This window comes from Gossypium hirsutum, chromosome A01 (genome assembly GCF_007990345.1).
Source record: "Gossypium hirsutum isolate 1008001.06 chromosome A01, Gossypium_hirsutum_v2.1, whole genome shotgun sequence".
Classification (NCBI taxonomy): domain Eukaryota; kingdom Viridiplantae; phylum Streptophyta; class Magnoliopsida; order Malvales; family Malvaceae; genus Gossypium; species Gossypium hirsutum.
The window spans coordinates 13,420,859-13,444,866 of record NC_053424.1 but is presented as its reverse complement, the minus strand read 5'-3'; positions in this window follow the sequence as shown (position 1 = coordinate 13,444,866).

Genomic DNA, 24,008 nt, shown 5'->3' with positions numbered 1-24,008 from the left:
TACTGAAACCATAGGAAAATCTGATAAAAGATTGAAACTGTAGCTAGACTTTGATTCTGCGAAAACAAACTTTGAATTACTGTCTGATTCATAAAACATCTGTAATAAACACTGGAATATTGGATTGATGCATTAAAATTCATAATCAGACAAATCGATATGAGTACGAGATCTACTCGAGGATGATGCCCTGTCACAGGCAATGCTTCATGTTCTGGAAAGGGTTGCCGGGGCAAGTAAGGGCAACGAAATTCGGGGATCTATTTCTGAACGACTTCAGGCTAACAGAGCAGAGATATTTAGGGGCGTGTCTGGTATAGCCCCGAATGTGGCGGAATATTGGTTGGAGGCCACAGAACGGATTATGGACGACTTGGACAGCTCTAAGGAGATTGTGAGTGGGGTATCTGTACTAAGTCCTTTGGGTCACTCGGTTAGGGTAGACAAACTGTATAGGGATGTACCCTTAGAAACTCAAGGTAGGATTTTCCCTGAAGATCTGATGGAGTTACCGTTCGAAGAGTTTGATTTCATTTTGGGAATGGACTGGCTTGTTAAGCATAAGGCGACCCTGGATTGTGCTGCTAAACGAATGGTGTTAAGGACCATAAAGGATGAGGAGGTTATGGTGATAGGTGAGCGAAGGGATTATTCTTCCAATGTGGTGTCAGCTTTAAGAGCTGAAAAGTGGATTCGGAAAGGTTGTGAGGCCTATTTGGCATTTGTAATTCAGTCAGAAGATGAGGGATTGTCAGTGGATAAGGTTAGGACTATAAAGGAGTTCCAAGATGTTTTTCCAGAGGAGCTTCCAAGATTGCCTCCGAACTGAGAAGTGGAGTTTGGAATCAACTTATTGCCTGGAACGGCACCAGTGTCTATCGCACCGTATAGAATAGCACCGAAGGAGTTGGTGAAGCTAAAGGCACAAATTCAAGAGTTGTTGGATAGGGGTTTCATTAGGCCAAGTGTGTCTCCATGGGGAGCACCGATGCTATTCGTGAAGAAGAATGATGGTACAATACGGATGTGCATTGATTATCGCCAGTTGAACAAACTGACAATTAAGAATAAGTATCCGCTGCCAAGGATTGACGATCTATTTGACCAGCTTAGAGGGGCTTCTGTATTTTCTAAGATCGACCTCCGATCTTGATATCATCAGTTAAGGGTCAAGGAGGCGGATATCTATAAGACGGCATTCAAGACTCGATATGGTCATTACGAGTTTTTGGTTATGCCATTTGGACTGACGAACGCTCCTGCAGCATTTATGGATCTGATGAATCGGGTGTTCCAACCATTCTTAGATCGATTCGTAGTCATCTTCATTGATGATATCCTGGTATATTCTGAAACTGAAGCGAAACATGATGAGCATCTCCGTATAGTGCTGTGAGTGTTAAGGGAGAAGGAACTCTTTGCGAAGTTCAGCAAGTGTGAAATTTGGTTGAGGGAGGCAACCTTCTTAGGACATGTGGTCTCTGCCGAAGGGATTAAGGTGGACCCTTGAAAGATTGAAGCAATTTTGGAGTGGAAGCCACCTAGGACGATGTCGAAAATTCGAAGTTTCCTAGGGTTGGCAGGATACTACAGAAGGTTTGTGGAAGGTTTTTCTGTGATGGCAGGACCTCTGACAAAACTCATAAGGAAAGGAGTACCGTTTGTATGGACTGAGAAGTAGCAGGAAGCTTTTGAGAAGTTGAAGAAAGTTCTGAATGAAGCACCTGTGTTGATTCAGCCGGAGTTTGGGAAGGATTTTACTGTGTACAGTGACGCATCACACATGGGTTTGGGCTGCGTGTTAATGCAGGAGGGTAAGGTGGTTGCATATGCATCACGACAGCTTAAAACTCACGAAGGGAACTATATTACTCATGATTTGGAGTTGGCGGAAGTGATATTTGCACTTAAGATTTGGAGACATTACTTGTACGGGGAGAGGTGTATTATATACACAGACCACAAGGGTCTTAAGTATTTGTTGACTCAGAAGGAGCTGAACCTTAGGCAAAGGAGATGGATTGAGTTGCTTAAGGATTATGACTATTCGATCGAGTATCACCAGGCAAGGCTAATGTGGTAGCCGATGCTCTAAGTCGTAGAACTATATCTGATCTGAGAGCAATGTTTGCTCGTCTGAGTCTGTATGATGATAGAAGTCTGTTGGCTAAGTTGCAAGTGAGGCCAACCTGGGTGGATCAGATTAAGGAAAAGTAGTTGAACGATGAGTCTTTGGTCGCTCGTTTTCAACAAGTTAAGGAAGGGGAAGCTTCTGAGTTCGGTTTAAATGGTGATGCAGTTCTGTGTTTCCGAGGAAGAATTTGTGTTCCGAGGGACTTTGATTTAAGTCAGACAATATTGAAGGAAGCTCATGGAGGACTATGTGCCATGCATCCTAGAGGGAATAAGTTGTATCATGACTTGCGAGAATTGTACTGGTGGCCTGGACTTAAGCGAGAAGTAATGGAGTTTGTAGGAAAATGTCTGACATGCCAACAATTGAAAGCTGAGCATCAATTACCTTCTGGACTGTTACAGCCGGTGAAGATACCACTTTGGAAGTGGGTGAGGGTAACCATGGACTTTGTGAGTGGGTTGCCTTTGACACCATCAAAGAAAGACTCGGTGTGGGTGATTGTGGATAGGTTGACCAAATCAGCCCATTTCATACCTGTACGTACTGACTTTTCGCTTCAAAAGTTAGCCAAGCTGTATGTGGCGGAGATTGTACGACTTCATGGAGTCCCAGTTTTGATAGTCTCTGACCGGGATCCCAAATTCACATCTCAGTTTTGGAAAAAGTTGCATGAGGTGTTGGGGACGCGATTGAACTTTAGTACGGCTTTCCATCCCCAAACTGATGGTTAGTCAGAGAGGGTTATCCAGATTCTGGAGGACATGTTGAGGGGATGCGTGATTGACTTTCGAGGTAGTTGGGAGGATTACTTGCCATTGGTAGAATTTGCGTACAATAACAGTTACCAGGCGAGTGTTCGAATGGCATCGTATGAAGCACTGTATGGAAGAAGGTGTCGTACACCTAGTTGTTGGACTGAACTAGGAGAGCGACAAATTCTTGGACCAGAGTTGGTAGCTGATACTGAGGATAAGGTCAGAATAATTAGGGACCGGTTAAAAGAAGCATCTGATAGGCAAAAGTCGTATGCAGATTTGAAGCGTAAGGAGATTGAGTACTAAGTAGGTGATATGGTCTTCATAAAGGTTTCTCCTTGGAAGAAGATATTAAGGTTCGATAAGAAGGGCAACTTGAGTCCGCGGTTCATTGGGCCTTATCGGGTTTTGAAGCGAGTAGGCCCAGTGGCTTATCAATTGGAATTGCCTCCAGAGTTAGACAGGATTCACGATGTTTTTCACGTCTCCATGTTAAGACGTTATCGTTCTGACCCTGCTCATGTCGTGCCAGTTGCAGAAATTGAAGTTCAGACTGATTTGACCTTTGAGGAGGAGCCTGTGCAAATATTGGCTCAAGATGTTAAAGTTCTCAGAAAGAAATCTGTCCCGTTAGTGAAAGTGCTTTGGCGTAATCATGGCAGAGAGGAAGCCACTTGGGAGCCAGAAGAGGCAATGCAACAACAATACCCTCATCTGTTTGGATCAGGTAAATTTCCAGGACGAAATTTCTTTAAGGAGGGTAGAGTTGTAACACCCCAATTTTCGGGAATTCTGTGAGTGTTGGCAAAATTTCATGCTTTGATTTTGTCATTTGTGAGTGTAATTATGAAATAGGACCTGTGTGAAAATTTCTGAAAATGCTATAGGCTAAATTGTAATGGCCAAATAAATAGGAGTGCAAAATAGGAGGATTTGCATGTCAAACCTTCCATTTTACATGTAGTGGCCAGCCATCATGTTGGTGGTAGACAATATGTGCACTTGATATTAATAATTTATGGTACAAATTGATAAAAATTGATAATGGGTTAGAAAATGTTCCATGATGGGCATGATAAGCATTATGGGCATTTTTTTATTGGAATTATGGCATGAGTATGGCACAAATATTAGTATATCATTTATGTGTCATAAAATGTTGAGTGATAAGAATAACAAAAGGAAGTAAAGGAAGGTTTTTGTTCATTCTTTGTTCTTCATAGCCGAATTTGAAAGAGAGCAAATAGGGGAGGAAACCCTTGAATATTCGGTCACTAGGAGGAGGAAAATTGAAGGTAAGTTCTTGGTACTTTGCTTCTATTTTGATGTTCATGGGTTCTTCTTGACTCTACCTTAACTCTTTAAGCATATTTTGGTTTTTGGTTGTGTTGTGAGCATTTGGTCACGAATTAAAATGAAGGAAATGGTTGTTGTTTCATGTTCTTTTGATGAAAAATGGAAGATAGGTGAAGTTGAGCCAAACAAATGAGCATGCATGTGCCTTAGATGCTAAGGGGAAAAATCGGCTAACATGTTGTGCTTTAAAATGATGAAATGGAGATTATACTTAAGTAAACTCATAGATATGTGATGATTTATTGGTGATATACATGTTTAAATAACATGCATGCAAGCTAAGTGTGAAAGAGTGATTTGGTAATAAATCTGCTTGGGACAGCAGCAGTAATGTGACTTTAGAAAATCACCATAAATTGTGGGAGATGAATTAGAAGCTGAATAAATTATGTAATTAAATCTTATTGAGTCTAGTTTCAAATGAAATAAACAAGAACATATTTTGAATTCTGTACAATGAGAAATTTGATTCGTAATGAAGAGTGGTCAAATTAGTCAAACAGTGAAACATGGGAAACTTTGAGAAAAATATGGTATTGATTGCCTAAACCAAAAATTCTGAAAATTTTATGGATAGAAGATATATGAGTCTATTTTCACGAAAAATTAACGGCACTTGATTTTGAGTTTCGTAGCTCCAGTTATAAATGATTTAGTGACTGTTGTTCAGGAAGACAGCTTGCAGTGAAATTTTGATTATGTGGTAAACATTGACAAAAATTTGTTAATGAGTTGCTTATTGATTTCTTATAAGCTTACTATGATCTGTAGGTGTGGTTGGCCGAATATGGTATGGGGTTAATATGTAGTTCGTGTTTGAATAGGTAGATTAACGTGTTAGTAATCCAATTGTAGGCAGTTCGTGTGTGGATCTCGTCAGCATATCGTCGCAAACAGGTGTGTAACTAACACCCTCCTATAGACTAGATCGGCAGAAGCCGAAAAGCTGAAATGCTGAAAAGCCGGTATTTTGAGATCTTGCGAGTGTGTGAATGCTCATGAGATTAATAGTTTGATGTATATGGTAAATTAAAGTGATAAGACTGCAAAGTGCGCGATTCTGTGCATTTTGATATTTTTGGGCTTAATGGGCCAAAAATGGGATAATGGGCCAACGGGCCTAAATTGGTAAGAAAAGGCGATAAGTGTTTTTAATCGTACGTAAATGGCTATGTTATGTATGAAAACCTTAAGAATAGTTAAATTACTTGAATACCCCTATGTATGCAAAATTACCATTATACCCCTAAGGTTACTTTTGACTGAAAAGCATGACGATTTGATTCTGTATGATGTATGCCATGATTATATATCTGTTGCATGGGGACTTGGGTTATACTATGGAAGAAGCGTCCTGGTGGCTATGCCACAATTATCTGATCTGGTGGCTCTGCCACATATATCTGTCCTGGTGGCTATGCCACAATTATCTGATCTGGTGGCCCTGCCACATATATCTGTTCTGGTGCCTCTGCCACAATATCTGTATCTGGTGACTTCGTCACAATATCTGGTAGCCTCGCTGCGATTTCTGTGGTGTGTAGCGGTTGGGTGGGTCGAGTAGTCTCCCCACATAGTGTAAGGCTGGTACGGGGTGTTATGGATGAATCTGGGTTGGGTTTCTGCATAAACATGTAATATCTGTTCTGTTATGGGCCTATGGGCTTTATTCTGAATTTTGTTCTGGGCTAAGGCCAACTTATTCTATTTCTGTGGTTTGAGCTGATATAGGCTATGGTTGGGTTAATTTACGCACTGAGTTTCCCCAAACTCACCCCTTTTATTTTCATCCACGCAGGTAATCCCCAACCATGGTAGGCTTGGAGCTGTGAGGGAATTCGGAGTGGCCACCCGTTTTGAAAGTTTGATTTTCTTCTGGTGAACTGGACATCCTTTTATTTACGTTTGAAGTTTTGGGTTTTTAAATGTAATAAGGCCGCTTAATTATTTTTTATGGTTTTAATATGTATTACTAAGATAGGTATTACTTATTTTAACTGTTGAAATTGGATAGCTTTAGGGCACGTTTTCAAAAACAATAATTGATTTCAAAATAACATGACAACAAGCAAAGCTTCCGCAATGAAAGTATTTTCCAAAATTAATCACTTTTCCTAAAAATGACTTAATCAAATCGGTTTCCTAGAAATATCCATGACGTTAAGGTGTGGCAATGGCGGTATGCATGTCTAGGATTGGATCCGAAGGGAGATTGGTACTTAAGCAGTCCGATGGACTCACCACCTCTTTTCCGGTTTCCTACCTGGTGCACAGCTTCCATTCACTTTAACCTATAATGAAATTATCTTTTAAAACACTAAGTAAGTTTTTCTGGATCAACAATATAAAATGTTTTGAACGCTTCAATGTGGCATGTCGGATCCGGTCATAACGTCTGGGCCGGGTTTGGGGTGTTACAGGTATGTATAGAACTTATTTGAGTATTAAATAGAGAAAGTTCAATGAGATGGTATGTAATCATGTTTTAAGATATGAGAAAGGTGTGTAGTTAACATGAAATTAGTTTATTTACATTTATTCGATGAATTAAGTTATTTTCATACGAGCTTATTAAGCTATGAGCTTACTTCGTGTTATTTTTCTATATTTATAGTGAATCAAGGCTAGCTTGGATTCAGAAATCGTCAGAAACATCATCGCCCTATCAGACATCTATTTGGTACTTCCAAGTTGTGTATATATGGTATATGGCATGTATAGGCTAGATGTGGTATTTTGGTTGTGTTTATAGCCATGAGAGTTGGTGTGTAAATGATATTAATGTTGATGTGCGTTTGGCCATTATAAATGGCTTGTAAATGAATATGTTTTGGTTTGTATATATAGCCATGAAAGATGACTTACTTTGGCATGTTTGGTATGAATATGGTTAAATGACTTGTGAAGTATAAATGCTTGAGAAATGCTTTGATCATGATTTCAAAAGTTGAGTTGATAAAGTATTTGATTAGGTAGATGGCATTGAATTGAGTATTGAAATTGGTTGAAATGGATATTGTATGAATGGTACATTTGGTTGATGCTTTGGCTACCTAATTGTATGATGAAATGGTACCATTTTGATGGTTTAGGTGTGCATGAATAAGGGTGGAAAATTGGCTTTGCAAATGGCCTATTTTTGTCCGCACAGGCAGAGACACATGGTCATGTTACACGGTCGTGTGTCCCTTGGGGTTGTTATTAAAACAAATTCATTATGCTCCACACGGTCTCACACACGGGTGTGTGACTAGCCATGTGGTACAAGTCAGTAAACCCCCTATTTGGCACATGGCCTAGCACATGAGAGTGTGACTTGGTCATGTACAGTTTTGGCACGACCTGACACACGGGTGTGTGTGGCCTCTTCGAAGGGCACACAAGCTGGACACACAAGTGTGTGGTTGGCCGTGTGACCCAAGTTAGTATGTATGCCCTATTTTTACACGGCCTGGGACACGAGCGTGTCTGGTGCCATGTAAGGCACACGGCCTGTTCACACGGGCGTGTGACCCCTGTATGTTTGAAATTTTACTAAGTTTCCAAAATTTTCGTATGATATTGGTGTAGTCCTGAACCACTTCTAAAGCATGTTTAAAGTGTCATAGGCCCTTATAAGGGACAATGTGATTGTGATGAATGATTTATGAGAATGGATGCTTTATGGTTGATAAATATATGCTATACGTTGTGAATCGATCGGTAATACCTCGTAACCCTACTCCAGCAACAGATACGAGTTAGGGATGTTACAGTGAAAGGTATTTTGCCTACAACATTCTGGTTTTGGAACAGAAGATGGTAGTCATATTTTGAGCCTACAACATTTTGGTTTTGGAATACACCATTGTTGAATGTTATTTTGTTGTATTGAAAACTGATATGTTGGTTTTTCTTTTGGTTCATGTATAGCTCACTAAAATTTTAGTTTTTGGCTGGTATAGCGTAGATGGTGTATAGGGTGAATGGTTTATAGACTAATCATATGCTTTTGTGAAGTACATTTATCCAAATTGCAATGGGGAAATCATATGCTTAAATGATCAAATGTGTCCTTTTAGTCTTATGTTTATTATCACTGCATTATTTACTAAGCTAAGTTAAATTAGGCATAAACAAAAAATATTGATCATTACTTCCAAGCATAATGTTAAATTACATATTAAAACAACCAATATTTGTCAATTAACATTTGCAACTGCTAGCTACATATGTCTCTTACCGCTACTGCCAAAAAAGAAACCTATGGTGATTCATACAATACATAACATAGAGCAAGAAAATAATATCTTATACATTGACTTCTCTTTCTTGATAACTTTTTTTTTGCTTCATGGTAAACATTTTCTTCCTTAATGCTACTTCTCCTTCAACACTACAAATTGATCTACCTCCTTCAATCTTAATGTCAACATCACTACTGCCACCATTATGGTTACCATCAAATGCAACAAAATCCATAACATTCTTTCTAAGTGCTAGATTATCCTTCAAAATATTTTGTTCATTATCACGTAATTGCGTAGTAACTCAGTCGCACGGCCACACATTTTCCCATCATACCACTTGAAGAAATCACAACCACCATCCTACAAACAAATCCCAATTCAACCAAATTGAAATAGTCCAAAATAAAAACAAAAACAAATAGTGAGATTTATGAAATCATCAAAATTGAGCTCAAGCTCAATTTGCAAATAAAAATTCATCACTTACTCGATTTAAATCTGAGCAACCATAAAATCTCCTCCCCAGATTTAAATCGCTCCATGAAGTGTCTCTTGGAGCTAACTTATTGCAATGACATTTTACTACTAGTCCATCATAGGCATACTCTTTCCACGATGAAGTAACAATATTTGCATATTACGATTTTTTCTTTGAACCATGCATTATCTAGCCTTTAGGCTGACTATTCGAACTATGTGAATCCATGATTTCAGACGACAAGGAAGAAAAATAAAAATTTCTGGAAGGATTAAGGATTTCACGATTTGGTTCTAAGGGATTAGGGATTCAATGATTTGATTCATAAAAGTTTTAGGGATTTCAAGAATATTTTGGAATGCTAACAATTTAAGGATTTGAAGATTTTAGGGATTCAATGAAGATTTCAGAGGTTATGGAATTAGAGAATTTCACGATTTGGGGATTTTAGAAGTTGGGAAAAAGTTTCGAATTTGGGGGTTTGGGGATTTAGGATTTTTTTGTTTTATTTTTATTAAATATGTTTAATTCTTTTTGCCACGTCAGCATTTTTTAATGTTTGCCACATCATCAGTCAACTGGAACGTCACATACACCAATTTTTTTGGCTGGCTATTAACTAATAGTCAGTTGACGGTTACCGTTTCAATTGGATTAATGTTTGAAAAATCTGTTACGTGAAGGGCCGATTACAGAAAATAAAAAGGTTAGGGGCATATATCCAAATTCCCTCAACGGTTAAGGGCTTTTTTTTAATTATGCAAATTTTATATCGCAAAATGATGAAAAGAAAGGAAAAGATGAATATATTCACTATAATACTAAAATTGATCATGCCTACGAGGGTGATAAATTTAATGACCTTAATAATATAACTCACCTAGATGTGGCAGATTTCTTTGAGAATCATTAGAAAAATTGATGTTATTTTGACATTTTTATGTTATTTTAAGTATGCTTTATTTTCTTGCATAAAGAATAAAATATATTTAATAAATATTTGCAATGTTTCTCATATTATATTTTGTTTGTTTTTATGAAGAATATGAATATTCAACAAAATTTCGATGGACCCAAAATCAATAGAGACATGTGTTTTGCAGGTAGTGCTACAACACATACAGTACTCAAAAATAAAAAAATATTTTTCTCATTTGACAATAAGTAATGCGCAAGTTAATATAATATCGGGTAGTTCAAAACTTATTGAAGGCTCCGGAAGAGGTATTATATTATTACCTAAAGGTAAAAAATTTGTCATTGATGCTGCTTTATATTCCACTAAGTCTCAAAGAAATTTATTGACTTTTAAAGATATTCGTCTTAATGGATATCATATTGTGACTATGAATGAGAAAAATGTTGAATATCTATATATTACAAATGTTGAATGTGGAAAGAAATATGTTTTGAAAAGGCTACTTGCTTTTTCATTAGGTTTATATTATAAACATATTAGTACAATTGGGTCACATGTTACTAAACACTAGAAGTTTGTAGAACGACATATTTTTACTATTTGGCATGACTGGTTAGGCCATCTCAGATTTATTATGATGTGAAGAACCATCAAGAATTCAGTTAGACACCCATTAAAGAACCAAAAAATTCTTGAATTCAAGTTTTATCTTGTGTTGCTTGTTCTTAAGTAAAATTGATTATTAGACCATCTCCAGCTAAATTTGGGATTAAATCTCCCGCATTTCTGGAACGCATTCAAGGTGATATATGTGAGCCCATTCATCCACCATGTGGACCATTCAGATATTTTATGGTATTGATAGATTCATCTAGTAGGTGGTCACATGTGTGTTTATTATCAACTCACAACCTGACATTTGTGAGTCTGCTTGCTCAAAGAATTCGATTAAGAGCACAATTTCCAGATTATGCAATCAAAACTATTCGCCTTCATAATGCTGGTGATTTTACATCCCAAGCTTTTAATGATTATTGTATGTCAATTAGGATAAAATTTTATAGTTTAGCTAAATCGTTTACGAAACGCGTCCAACTAATAGCTCGGTCATTGCTTATGAAAACAAAACTCCTTGTTACAGCTTGGGGATATGCTATTTTGCATGCTGCAGCACTTGTGCGCTTAAGGCCAATAAGTTATAATAAGTAATCCCCATTACAATTGGCTTTTGGTTAGGAGCCATATATTTTTCATTCTTAGAATTTTTGGATGCGCAGTATATGTTCCAATTTTTCCACCATAACGCACAAAGATGGGTCTTCAAAGGAGGTTGGGAACATATGCTGGTTATGAATCTCCTTCTATAATTAAATATGTTGACTATCAGCTGATGGTTACCGTTTCAACTAGGTTGAGGTCTGAAAAATCCGTTATGTGAAGGGCCGATTACAAAAAATAAAAAGGTTAGGTGCATATATCCAAATTCCCCTAAAGGTTGAGGGGTTTTTTTGCAATAATGCCAATTTTATATCCCAAAATGATGAAATGGAAGGAAAAGATGAATATATTCACTAGAATACTAAAATTGACCATGCCTACGAGGGTGATAAATTTAATGACCTTAATAATGTAACTCACCTAGATTGGGCAGATTTCTTTGAGAATCATTAGAAAAATTGATGTTATTTTGACATTTTTATGTTGTTTTATGTATACTTTAATTTCTTGCGTAAAGAATAATTTATATATTTAATAAATATTTGCAATGTTTCTTATATTATATTTTGTTTGTTTTTATAAAGAATATGAATATTCAACAAAATTTCAGTGGAGACGTGTCTTGCAGATAGTGCTACAATACATACAATACTCAAAGATAAAAAAATATTTTTTCTCATTTGACAATAAGTAATGCCCATGTTAATACAATATCGGGTAGTTCAAAACTTATTGAAAGCTCCGGAGGAGCTAGTATATTATTATCTAAAGGTACAAAATTCGTTATTGATGCTGCTTTATATTCCACTAAGTCTCAAAGAAATTTATTGACTTTTAAAGATATTCGTCTCAATGGATATCATATGGAGACTATGAATAAGAAAAATATTGAATATCTATATATTACAAATGTTGAATGTGGAAAGAAATATGCTTTGAAAAGGCTACTTGCTTTTTCATTATGTTTATATTATACACATATTAGTGCAATTGGGTCACATGTTACTAAAAACTAGAAGTTTGTAGAACCACATATTTCTACTATTTGGCATGACCGGTTAGGCCTTCCCGGATCTATTATGATGTGAAGAATCATTGAGAATTCAATTTGACACCTATTAAAGACCCAAAAGATTCTTGAATTCAAGGATTTATCTTGTGTTGCTTATTCTCAAGGAAAATTGATTATTAGACCATCACCAACTAAAGTTGGGATTGAATCTCTCGCATTTCTAGAACGTATTCAAGGTGATATATGTGAGCCCATTCATCCACCAGGTGGACCATTCAGATATTTTATGGTATTGATAGATGCATCCAGTAGGTGGTCACATGTGTGTTTATTATCGACTTGCAACCTAGCATTTGCGAGTTTGCTTGCTCAAATAATTCGATTAAGAGCTCAATTTTCAGATTATGCAATCAAAACTATTCGTCTTGATAATGCTGGTGAGTTTACATCTCAAGCTTTTAATGATTATTTTATGTCAATTGGGATAAAAGTTGAACATCCTGTAGCTCATGTTCAAACACAAAACGGTTTAGCAAAATCGTTTATCAAACGCCTCCAGCTAATAGCTCGGCCATTGCTTATGAGAACAAGACTCCATGTTACAACTTGGGGATATGCTATTTTGCAGGCAACAACACTTGTGCGCTTAAGGCCAACAAGTTATAATAAGTTATAACACCCCTAACCCAAATCCGATCGCTGGATTAAGGCTAAGAGGTATTACCGAACTAAACATTTAATTATCTCATTCACATTGTCAATAAACATAAACAGAGATCGAGCTGAAATACATACTGATATCTAAGTTATACGCCATTTTCATATGGCCAAAATATTTACAATTTCAAAACATCGTTATCATCAGCCTAACCTATACATGCCATATCGAGTCCAAAATATAACTGTACCAAAAAGATCGATAGTGTGATGAACTGCTGACGATCCCCAAGTCGGTGACCGAAATCAACAATCTATAAAATAGAGAAATAAAGAACAGAGTAAGCTTTCAAAGCTTAGTAAGTTTTAAGCATCACAAACAATTAAAGACTTATCGAAAATCGAAACATTCATTTAAACAGACTTATTCTCTATTCAAATTACTTCATGGCTGAATACACATAAACATATACATAGATTTCTCAGCACATATTTTTCTTCTACTTAAAGTTCATACGATGCATTTAAATCAAATAATCTCATATATTAACAACATTTGACCGAATAGGTCATTGTTTTACTCATAGATATAACAATCATTCACATTTAAGTATCATTCTTTAATACTAATAATTCACAAAATCATTGACTGAATGTACATGAGTACATAAAGAAATTTTAACATATAATTCATATACAAATATACCATGACCGATTAAATCATTCTCATATTCGCAAATATAACCATCAATCATATTTATATATATATTCTTCTTTGATGATAATGATTCACTTCGAAATCAATTCACCGATGAGTAAGTAATACGTACCTGAACATCTTAAATGTATAGTACTTACTCGACGATGGTTTACTGCGAACATTCAATATCGTAATCTTACTTAACTTACTAGCATTAAGCCTGTCAGGTCTTAGGACTTGAAACCAATTACCAGCACAAGCCTGCAGGAATTTAAACCCGGTCTAATACAAGCTTGAAGCCTACGGGACTTTAGCCCGGACATCTTTCCAGCACGTAGCCTGCGGACCTTAAGTTCGGTTATAATTCCAGCACATAGATTGCGGACCTTAAGTCCAGATATAATTCCAGCACATAGCCTGCGGACTCTAAGTCCGGATATAATTCCAGCACATAGCCTGCGGACTCTAAGTCCGGATAAACATCACTGAATGTCATGCAAACTTATTCGCAAGAAAATTCAATTCACATAACATCTCACAATCATAGTTCATTTATTCCCTTCGAATAATAGCATAACATGGGCACCATTCATATAACTTTTGGCTCAATAACATGCATAAGAATATATGTCCATTTTACTTTCCAAGCTTAACTTCTAATGTTTATTCGGCTTTAAGCCTTAAACATAAATTATTTGTCACTCAACTATATTCAAATAGAACCAATAGATAGCAGTACAGTTATCATACACATATCAAGACATTATCAATTACGTACTAAATGTGACTATTCAAAACTTACCTCGGATATACTTGAACGGTTGCGGAAAGGCTACTCAATTACTTTCTCTTTTTCCCTATCCAACTTCGACCCTCTTTGCTCTTGAGCTTAAATTCAAAAATTTTAAACTAGTTATTATTCGACTATTCAAGCATTACTTCAGAAGTATAATATATATATTCGACTTTCACACATATAGATCATAGTAAGTTTATAAGAAAACATTAAGCAACTCATTAACAAATTTTTATCAATGTTTACCACATAATCACAAATTCACAATAAGCTGTCTTCCTGAGCAATAGTCACTAAATTATTTATAACTATAGCTACGAAACTCCAAATCAATTTCCGTAAAATTTCCCTAAAAATAGACTCATATGTATTTTATCCATAAAATTTTCAGAATTTTTAGTTTGGCCAAACAATACCAGATTTTTCTTAAAGTTTCCCCTATTTCACTGTTTGACTAATCTGACCACCCTTTACTACGAATCAAATTTCTAATTGTACAGAAGTCAAAATATATTCTCGTTGATTTCATTTGAAACTAGACTCATTAATATTTAATTACATAATTTATTCAGCATCTAACTCCACTCCCAAAATTTATGGTGATTTTTCCAAGTTCACATTACAGCTGCTGTCCCAAGCAGATTTACTACAATTTACTCTTTCACAACTCTTTGCATTCATATTATTTAAACATGTATATCACCAATCAATTTCATCACATATATCTATAATTTCACTTAAGCATAATCTCAATACAACACATAATGCTCAAATCGTTATTCAAGTTCAAATTCGGCTAACACACATATAAACACTAGCAACTAAAAATTATCATTGCATTTCACCAATATAGCCAATTGCCATTAAACAGTTAAGCCACAATTATTCAATTTTACCAAGCTTCGACTTAATTTATAACTATCTAAATCATTTAAAACATTTAACAACAAATTCTTCTTTAATTAAGCACATATTCGGCAATGACAATGGTAATTTAGCAAACCTTAATTTAACTTATAATTGTTCAGAACACATTTAAAGCATCCACTTCATTGCATCATTTTAAAGCACATACATTACTCAATATTATCCATTTCATAATAATTAGTACCCACTCGAATATATATTTTTGCATTTTAGCAAAAACACATTCCCAACTAAAGCATTACTCAAACCGATTCATTTACCCAAGTATCTCACGCACTACACATTAAACAAAAATTTCAAATTGAGCTAATTACATGACAGATTATACCTCATAACTATCATCATTATAAAACCATTTCCAAAACATATAACACCTTCAAAGACACCCAAACAACCTATAACCGAATGCATCATTTCAAACCAATAACAAAAATTAATTCATGGGCTATGAAAGCTCCTTAGCAATTAACTCAAATTCACATAAATTATCAAGAAATAAAAACAAACATACCTCTAATTAGAAACACCAAGGCCGAATATCCAAGAACCTTTTGTTTTACTTGTTCTTTAAATTTCGGCAAAATGAAAGAAGAATGGATGAAAACTTTGTTTTTCTCACCTATTTTCTTTTATTAATTTATATATTTCCTCTTATAATATCATTAAATATTATGATGCTAACATGGAATCATATAATATTCATTAGGTTATTATTTTATAATACAAAATACATTATTTACTTATCAACAATCATCATTGCCGTCCACTAATTTAATAGTTGTCCATTTGACATGCAAGTCCTCCTTGTAATATACCATGCATTATTCGGCCCTCTAAATTCTTCCTATCACATTTTTAAGTTTTAACACACAAGTCCTTTTTAGCTGATTCCACATTCAACTGACAAAGTTAAGACACTATACTTTCACACGTACACTTTCACATATAATAAGCATAGAATATAAAATTTAATTATTTTTATGACTCGATTTTGTGGTCCCGAAACCACTTTCTGACTGGGGTTAAATTAGGGCTGTCACAACTCTCCCCCCTTAGAAATTTTCGTCCCCGAAAATCTTACCAGCGAAAAGGTTAGGATAACGTTCTTTCATTGAGTCTTCTGGCTCCCAAGTCACTTCTTCAACCCCGTGTTTGAGCCACAGTACTTTCACTAATGAGATTTTCTTATTTCGTAGTTCTTTTACTTCACGAGCCAAAATACGAACCGGTTCTTCTTCGTAACTCAAATCAGATCGAATCTCAACCTCTGATGCACTAATTACATGCGATGGATTGGATCTATAATGTTGAAGCATCGAAACATGAAAACATTGTGAATCTTTTCAAGTTTAGGGGGCAAAATCAATCTGTATGCTACTGGCCCAACTCGTTCGGATATTTCATACGGCCCAATGAGCCTCGGACTCAATTTGCCCTTACGACCAAATCTGAGCACCTTTTTCCAAGGTGAAACTTTAAGAAATACTTTGTCTCTGACCTGATACTCAATGTCTTTTCGTTTTAAATCCGCATACGACTTCTGACGATTTAAAGCTGCTTTCAGACTTTCACGGATCACTTTTACTTTCTGTTCAGCATCTTTAATCAAATCAACCCCAAAGTTTTTACTGTCACTGAGCTCGGTCTAAAACAACGGTGTACGGCATTTACGACCATACAAAGCCTAGTAAGGTGTCATCTTAATGCTTGATTGAAACTATTGTTGTAAGCGAATTCAATCAAAGGCAAATACCATTCCCATGAACCACTAAACTCAAGGATGCAACATCTCAACATATCCTCGAGTATCTGAATTATCCGCTCGGATTGACCATCGGTCTGGGGATGAAAAGCGGTGCTAAAATGCAACTTGGTACCCAATGCTTCTTGCAATTTCTTCCAAAATCGCGATGTGAATCTCGAATCTCTATCTGACACAATAGAAGTAGGTACCCCGTCTAACCTTATAATCTGAGAAACATACAGTTCGGCTAACTTGTCAAGTGAATAATCCGTACGTACGGAAATAAAATGAGCCGACTTTGTCAATCTATCAATAACAACCCAGATCGCATTTTTCTTGCTTGATGACAATGGCAACCCAAATACAAAATCCATCGTGACTCGATCCCATTTCCATTTAGGTATCGTGATCGACTGAAGTAATCCCGAATGCACATGATGTTCCGCTTTCACTTGTTGACATATCAAACACTTCGAGACAAAATCAGAAATGTCTCGTTTCATACCATGCCACCAATACTGACGTTTCAGATCGTTGTACATTTTCGTACTACCTCGGTGAACTGACATTCGGCTGCTATGAGTCTCGCACAAAATCATCGAAATAAGTTCCAAATTTCTTGAAACACACAATCAACTTTTGAACCTCAAACAATCATTATTGTCAATTTGAAACTCTGAATCCACATTCGAAACACATTCAGCTCATTTAGCAACCAATTCATCATCGACTTTCTAAGTTTCACATATTTGATGAATCAATAACAGTTTGGCTTTTAATTCTGTTACTAACACATTATCGGATGAAATGCACAAGTGTACATTCATCGCTCGCAAAGTAAACAATGACTTGTGACTTAAAGCATCGGTAACCACGTTAGCCTTTCCCGGGTGATAGTCAACGACAAGCTCATAATCTTTCAACAATTCAAGCCAACGTCTTTGTCTCAGATTCAAATCTCTTTGAGTCATCAAATATTTGAGGCTTTTGCGATTCGAATATACATGACACCTCTCTCCAAACAAGTAGTGTCGCCATATTTTCAAAGCAAATACGATGGCAGCTAATTCGAGATCATGGGTCAGATAGTTTTTCTCATGTGGCTTCAATTTCCTTGAAGCGTAAGCTACAGCTCGACCTTCTTGCATCAATACATAATCCAGCCCATGTAAGGACACATCACTGTAAATGACAAACTCTTTACCGGATTCGGGCTGCACTAACACTAGAGCTTCAGTCAAATAGGTTTTCAGTTGGTCGAAACTTTTCTGGCACTTTTCTGACCATTCGAACTTAACATCTTTCTAAAGTAGCTTCGTCATTGCTGTGGCTATCATCGAGAAACCCTTTACAAACCGTCTGTAGTAACCGGCGAGTCCCAAAAAGCTTCGAACTTCAGTAACATTTCTAGGAGGCTTCCAATCAAGTATGGCTGATATTTTACTCGGATCAACATGAATACCCGATGCGGATACCACATGCCCCAAAAAGCTAACTTATCTCAACCAGAACTCACATTTACTGAACTTAGCATATAACTGCTTGTCCCCTAAAATCTGCAACACTAATCTCAGGTGCTCGGCATGTTTGGTTTCATCTCGCGAATAGATCAAAATGTCATCTATAAACACAACTACAAACCGGTCCAAATACTATCTGAAGATCCGATTCATCAAGTCCATAAATACCGCAGGGGCATTAGTGAGCCCAAACGGCATCACTAAGAACTCGTAGTGATCGTATCTCTTTCTGAAAGCAGTTTTAGGCACATCTGAGTCTCGAACTCGCAACTGATAATAACCCGATCTCAAATATATCTTTGAAAACACTGAGGCTCCCTTCAGCTGATCAAACAAATCATCAATACGCGGTAACGGGTATTTTTTCTTTATTGTCACTTTATTTAATTGACGATAGTCGATGTACATTCTCATGGTTCCGTCTTTCTTTTTCACAAACAATACTGGTGCACCCCAAGGTGAGAAAATCGGTCGAGCGAAACCTCTATCCGTCAACTCTTGCAACTGAGCTTTCAATTCCTTCAATTCGGTTGGTGCTATATGATACGGAGCTATCAAAATTGGTGTAGTCTTAGGTACAAGTTCAATTCCAAACTCTACCTCTCGAACAGGTGGTAATCCTGGTAACTCTTCAGGAAAAACGTCCGAATACTCACAAACCACTGGCACTGATTCAAGTTTCTTTTCTGACTCTTTACTATCAAGTACGTATGCAAGATATGCTTCACATCCCTTTTCTACATATTTCTGAGCCAACATCGAGGATATTACGGCTGGTAACCTGTTCAAATCAGTAGACTCAACTCGGATTATCTCATTATTTGCACATCTCAAATCAATAGTCTTTCTTTTGCAATTCACAACTGCATCATGTACGGTCAACCAATCCATACCGAGGATAACATCAAATTCATCAAAAGGTAAAAGCATCAAATCAGCCGGAAAACAGGAATCTCGGATTATCAGGGGACATTTCCTGCACACTTTGTCGACTAGCACATATTGACCCAAGGGATTCGACACTCGAATCACGAACTCAGTGGACTCAGTAGATAGAGTCTTACTGGATGCTAAAGTCTCACATACATATGAATGAGTAGAACCAGGATCAATCAATGCAATCACATCAGTATCAAAGAGAGTGAAAGTACCGGTAATAACATCAGGCGAAGAAGCATCCTCGCGTGTGCGTATAGCATAAGCTTTAGCAAGGAGCACGAGCCTCGGATCTAGTCGTAGCATCTCTAGACCCTCTCTAACCGCCACTAGCATTCCCCATATTCCTAGGTGGTCTACCTCGAGCTATAGCAGTACTCTGTTTCCCACTCTGATTCACATTTTGCTCTGACAATATCGGGCAGTCTTTGATGAAGTGGTCAGATAATCCGTATCTATAACAGGAGTGATCATGAAATCTACAACTCCCTAAATGCTATTTTCCACAAAACTTGCACTCGGTCCTATCCCGACGATCATTTCCAACACTGGCAACTGAAGTGGCTCGAGTACTCATAAGAGGTCAATCACGGTCTCGTCTGGAAAAGCTCGAAGTGTTCTTAGATCGGCCTGAATCATCTCAAAATTTCTTCGATGATTGCTAAAAAGGCTTTCCCGTAGATCTTTTACGAAACTCTCTAGCTTCAACATTAGCTTTCCTTTTCTCTTTACTAAGCTCCTCAGCTTTGCAAGCTCGCTCAACAAGTACTACGAAATCTCTGATTTCAAGAATGCCAAAAAACATTTTAATATCTTCATTTAGCCCATCCTCGAAGTGTTTACACATAATAGCCTTAAACGATACACATTCCCGAGCATATCTACTGAGTCTGACAAACTTCCGTTCATAATCAGTAACTGACATGGAATCCTGTTTAAGTTCAAGAAATTCTTTGCGTTTCTGATCGATGAACCTCTGACTGATATACTTTTTCTGGAATTTAGTTTGGAAGAGCTCCCACGTCACCCGCTCTCTGGGTATAACAGAAACCAATGTATTCCACCAATAATAGGCAGAATCACGTAGCAAAGATATAGCACATTTCAGGCATTCATAGAGTGTGCAAGATAGTTCATCAAGTACTCGAATAGTGTTGTCCAACCAAAATTCAGCTTGCTCGGCATCATCACTGTCTGTAGCTTTAAATTTAGTAGCCCCGTGCTTTCGAATTCTGTCAACCGGGGGCTTATTCAACCTCATTTGATCAATTACCGGGGGTATCGTGGGTGCAAGGGGTGTATTTGTCTGAAGTGGGGGTTGTGCAGCAGCCGCATTAGTTCGAATGTATTGGTTAAACCAATCATTCATCACATTATAAAAGGCTTGTCTAGCCTCGTCATTTTGATTGCTCGCAATAGGTTGAGAGTCCATTGGCACTGTCCCGTGTGCGGGAGCAGGCGCTACACTCTCTACATCATCAGCTACCACTCGATCGGGAATGAGATCCATTACTATACAAAAACATATTTTTAACAGTCAAAAATCATCACACTATCGTATTAACACTATATGGCATGTATAGCTAGACTCATATACGCTACGTTAGTCCTAGAATCGACTAAACCGTAGCTCTGATACCAATAAAATTGTAACACCCCTAACCCGAATCCGATCGTCGGATTAAGGCTAAGATGTATTACCAAACTAAACATTTAATTATCTCATTCACATTGTCAATAAACATAAACATAGATCGACCTGAAATACATACTGATATTTAAGTTATACGTCATTTTCGTATGGCCAAAATATTTACAATTTCAAAACATCGTTATCATCAGCCTAACCTATACATGCCATATCGAGTCCAAAATATAACTGTACCAAAAAAATCAATAGTGTGATGAACTGCTGACGATCCCCGAGTCGGTGGCCGAAATCAACAATCTATAAAATAGAGAAATAAAGAACAAAGTAAGCTTTCAAAGCTTAGTAAGTTTTAAGCATCACAAACAATTAAAGACTCATCGAAAATCGAAACATTCATTTAAACAGACTTATTCTCAATTCAAATTACTTCATGGCCGAATACACATAAACATATACATAGATTTCTCAGCACATATTTTTCTTCTACTTAAAGTTCATACGATGCATTTAAATCAAATAATCTCATATATTAACAACATTTGACTGAATAGGTCATTGTTTTACTCGTAGATATAACAATCATTCACACTTAAGTATCATTCTTTAATACTAATAATTCACAAAATCATTGACTGAATGTACATGAGTACATAAAGAAATTTTAACATATAATTCATATATAAATATACAATGACTGATTATGTAACGCCCCAATTTTCGTGAATTCTGTGAATGTTGGCATAGGTTTAATTATGTTAGTGGGCCTCTAGAAGGCCCAAGCTTAAGATAGAACTCGGTAATTTTAGTTAATTTTTGTTCCATAAGAAAAAAGGAGTGAAATTATGAAATAGGACCTATGTGAAAATGTTTGAAAATGCTATAGGCTAATTTGTAGTGGCCAAATAAATAGTAGTGCAAAATAGGAGGATTTGCATGTCAAATTCCCCACTTTTAATGTAGTGGCCAGCCAAGGTGATGGATAGTTGATAATGTATGCATTTTAGCATTTTAATAGTTAATGGATGATGGGCATTAGCATTTTAATAGTTAATGGATGATGGGCATGGTAAGCATTATGGGCATATTTTTATTGGAATTATGGCATGAGTATGGCACAAATATTAGTATATTATTTATGTGTCATAAAATGTTGAGTGATAAGAATAACAAAAGGAAGTAAAGGAAGGTTTTTGTTCATTCTTTGTTCTTCATAGCCGAATTTGAGAGAGAGCAAATAGGGGAGGAAACCCTTGAATATTCGGTCACTAGGAGGGGGAAAAATTGAAGGTAAGTTCTTGGTACTTTGCTTCTATCTTGATGTTCATGGGTTCTTCTTGATTCTACCCTAACTCATGAACCATATTTTGGTTTTTGGTTGTTGTTTCATGTTCTTTTGATGAAAAATGGAAGATAGGTGAAGTTGAGCCAAACAAATGAGCATGCATGTGCCGTAGATGCTAAGGGGAAAAATCGGCTAACATGTTGTGCTTTAAAATGATGAAATGGAGATTATACTTAAGTAAAATCATAGATATGTGATGATTGATTGGTGATATACATGTTTAAATAACAAGCATGCAAGTTAGGTGTGAAAGAGTGATTTGGTAATAAATCTGCTTGGGACAGCAGCAGTAACGTGACTTTGGAAAATCACCATAAATTGTGGGAGATGAGTTAGAAGCTGCATAAATTATGTAATTAAAGCTTCATGAGTCTAGTTTCAAATGGAATAAACGAGAACATATTTTGAATTCTGTACAATGATAAATTTGATTCGTAATGAAGAGTGGTCAGATTAGTCAAACAGTGAAACATGGGAAACTTTAAGAAAAATCTGGTATTGATTAGCCATACCAAAAATTCTGAAAATTTTATGGATAGAAGATATATGTGTCTATTTTCAGGGAAAATTAACGGCACTTGATTTGGAGTTTCGTAGCTCCAATTATAAATGATTCAGTGACTATTGCTCAGGAAGACAGCTTGTACTGAAATTATGATTATGTGGTAAACATTGACAAAAATTTGTTAATGAGTTGCTTATTGATTTCTTATAAGCTTACTATGATCTGTAGGTGTGGTTGGCCGAATATTGTAAGGGGTTAATACGTAGTTTGTATTTGAATAGTTAGATTAACGTGTTATTAATCAAATTGTAGGCCGTTCGTGTGTGGATCTCGTCAACATATCATCGCAAACAGGTGTGTAACTAACACCCTCTTTCTTAGTCTAGATCGGCAAAAGTCGAAAAGTCGAAATGCCGAAAATCGGTATTTTGTAGATTTGCGAGTGTGCGAATGCTCGTGAGGTAAATCAATTAATGTTTTTGGTAAGCTGCAATGTTTGGACTGCAAAGTGCATGATTTCTGTGCCCTCGATATTTTTGGGCTTAATGGGCCAAAATTGGAATTATGGGCCAACGGGCCCAATTCGGTAAGAACCCTCGGTAGTGATTCTGTTAGTACGTGAAAGGTAGGAATATGCATGAACAACCCTAAAATAGATAAATTACTGAAATATCTTTAAAAGTGGAAAATTTACAGTTTTACCCCTAGGAGATAAATTACCAAAATACCCCTAGGGTTAAATTGACCTAAATGCATGTTTGACTGTTGTTATTTACTTCATGCCATGTTGTTATTATCTGATGCATGGGACTGGGATATTGACGGAGGAAGTACTGAAAGTGGCTTGTCCACGTACCGGAGGCTTTGCCTCAATTTACTGTTAACTGAGCAGCAAGGCTGCAACTGTGGAGTGTTGGGCTGGTTGGGTTGAGCTATTCCCCACATGGAGTGTATGGCTGGTACGGGTGGAGTGTAGTGGTTGGTGGGTTGAGTAGTCTTCCCAAATGGGCTTGCATATATTTACTGATGTTGTATGTATTTTGAAATGGGCCTACGGGCCATACTGTTATCTGAATAAGGGGCTAAGGCCCAGTTTATTGTAATCTGAAAAGGGCTCTGACCCAAT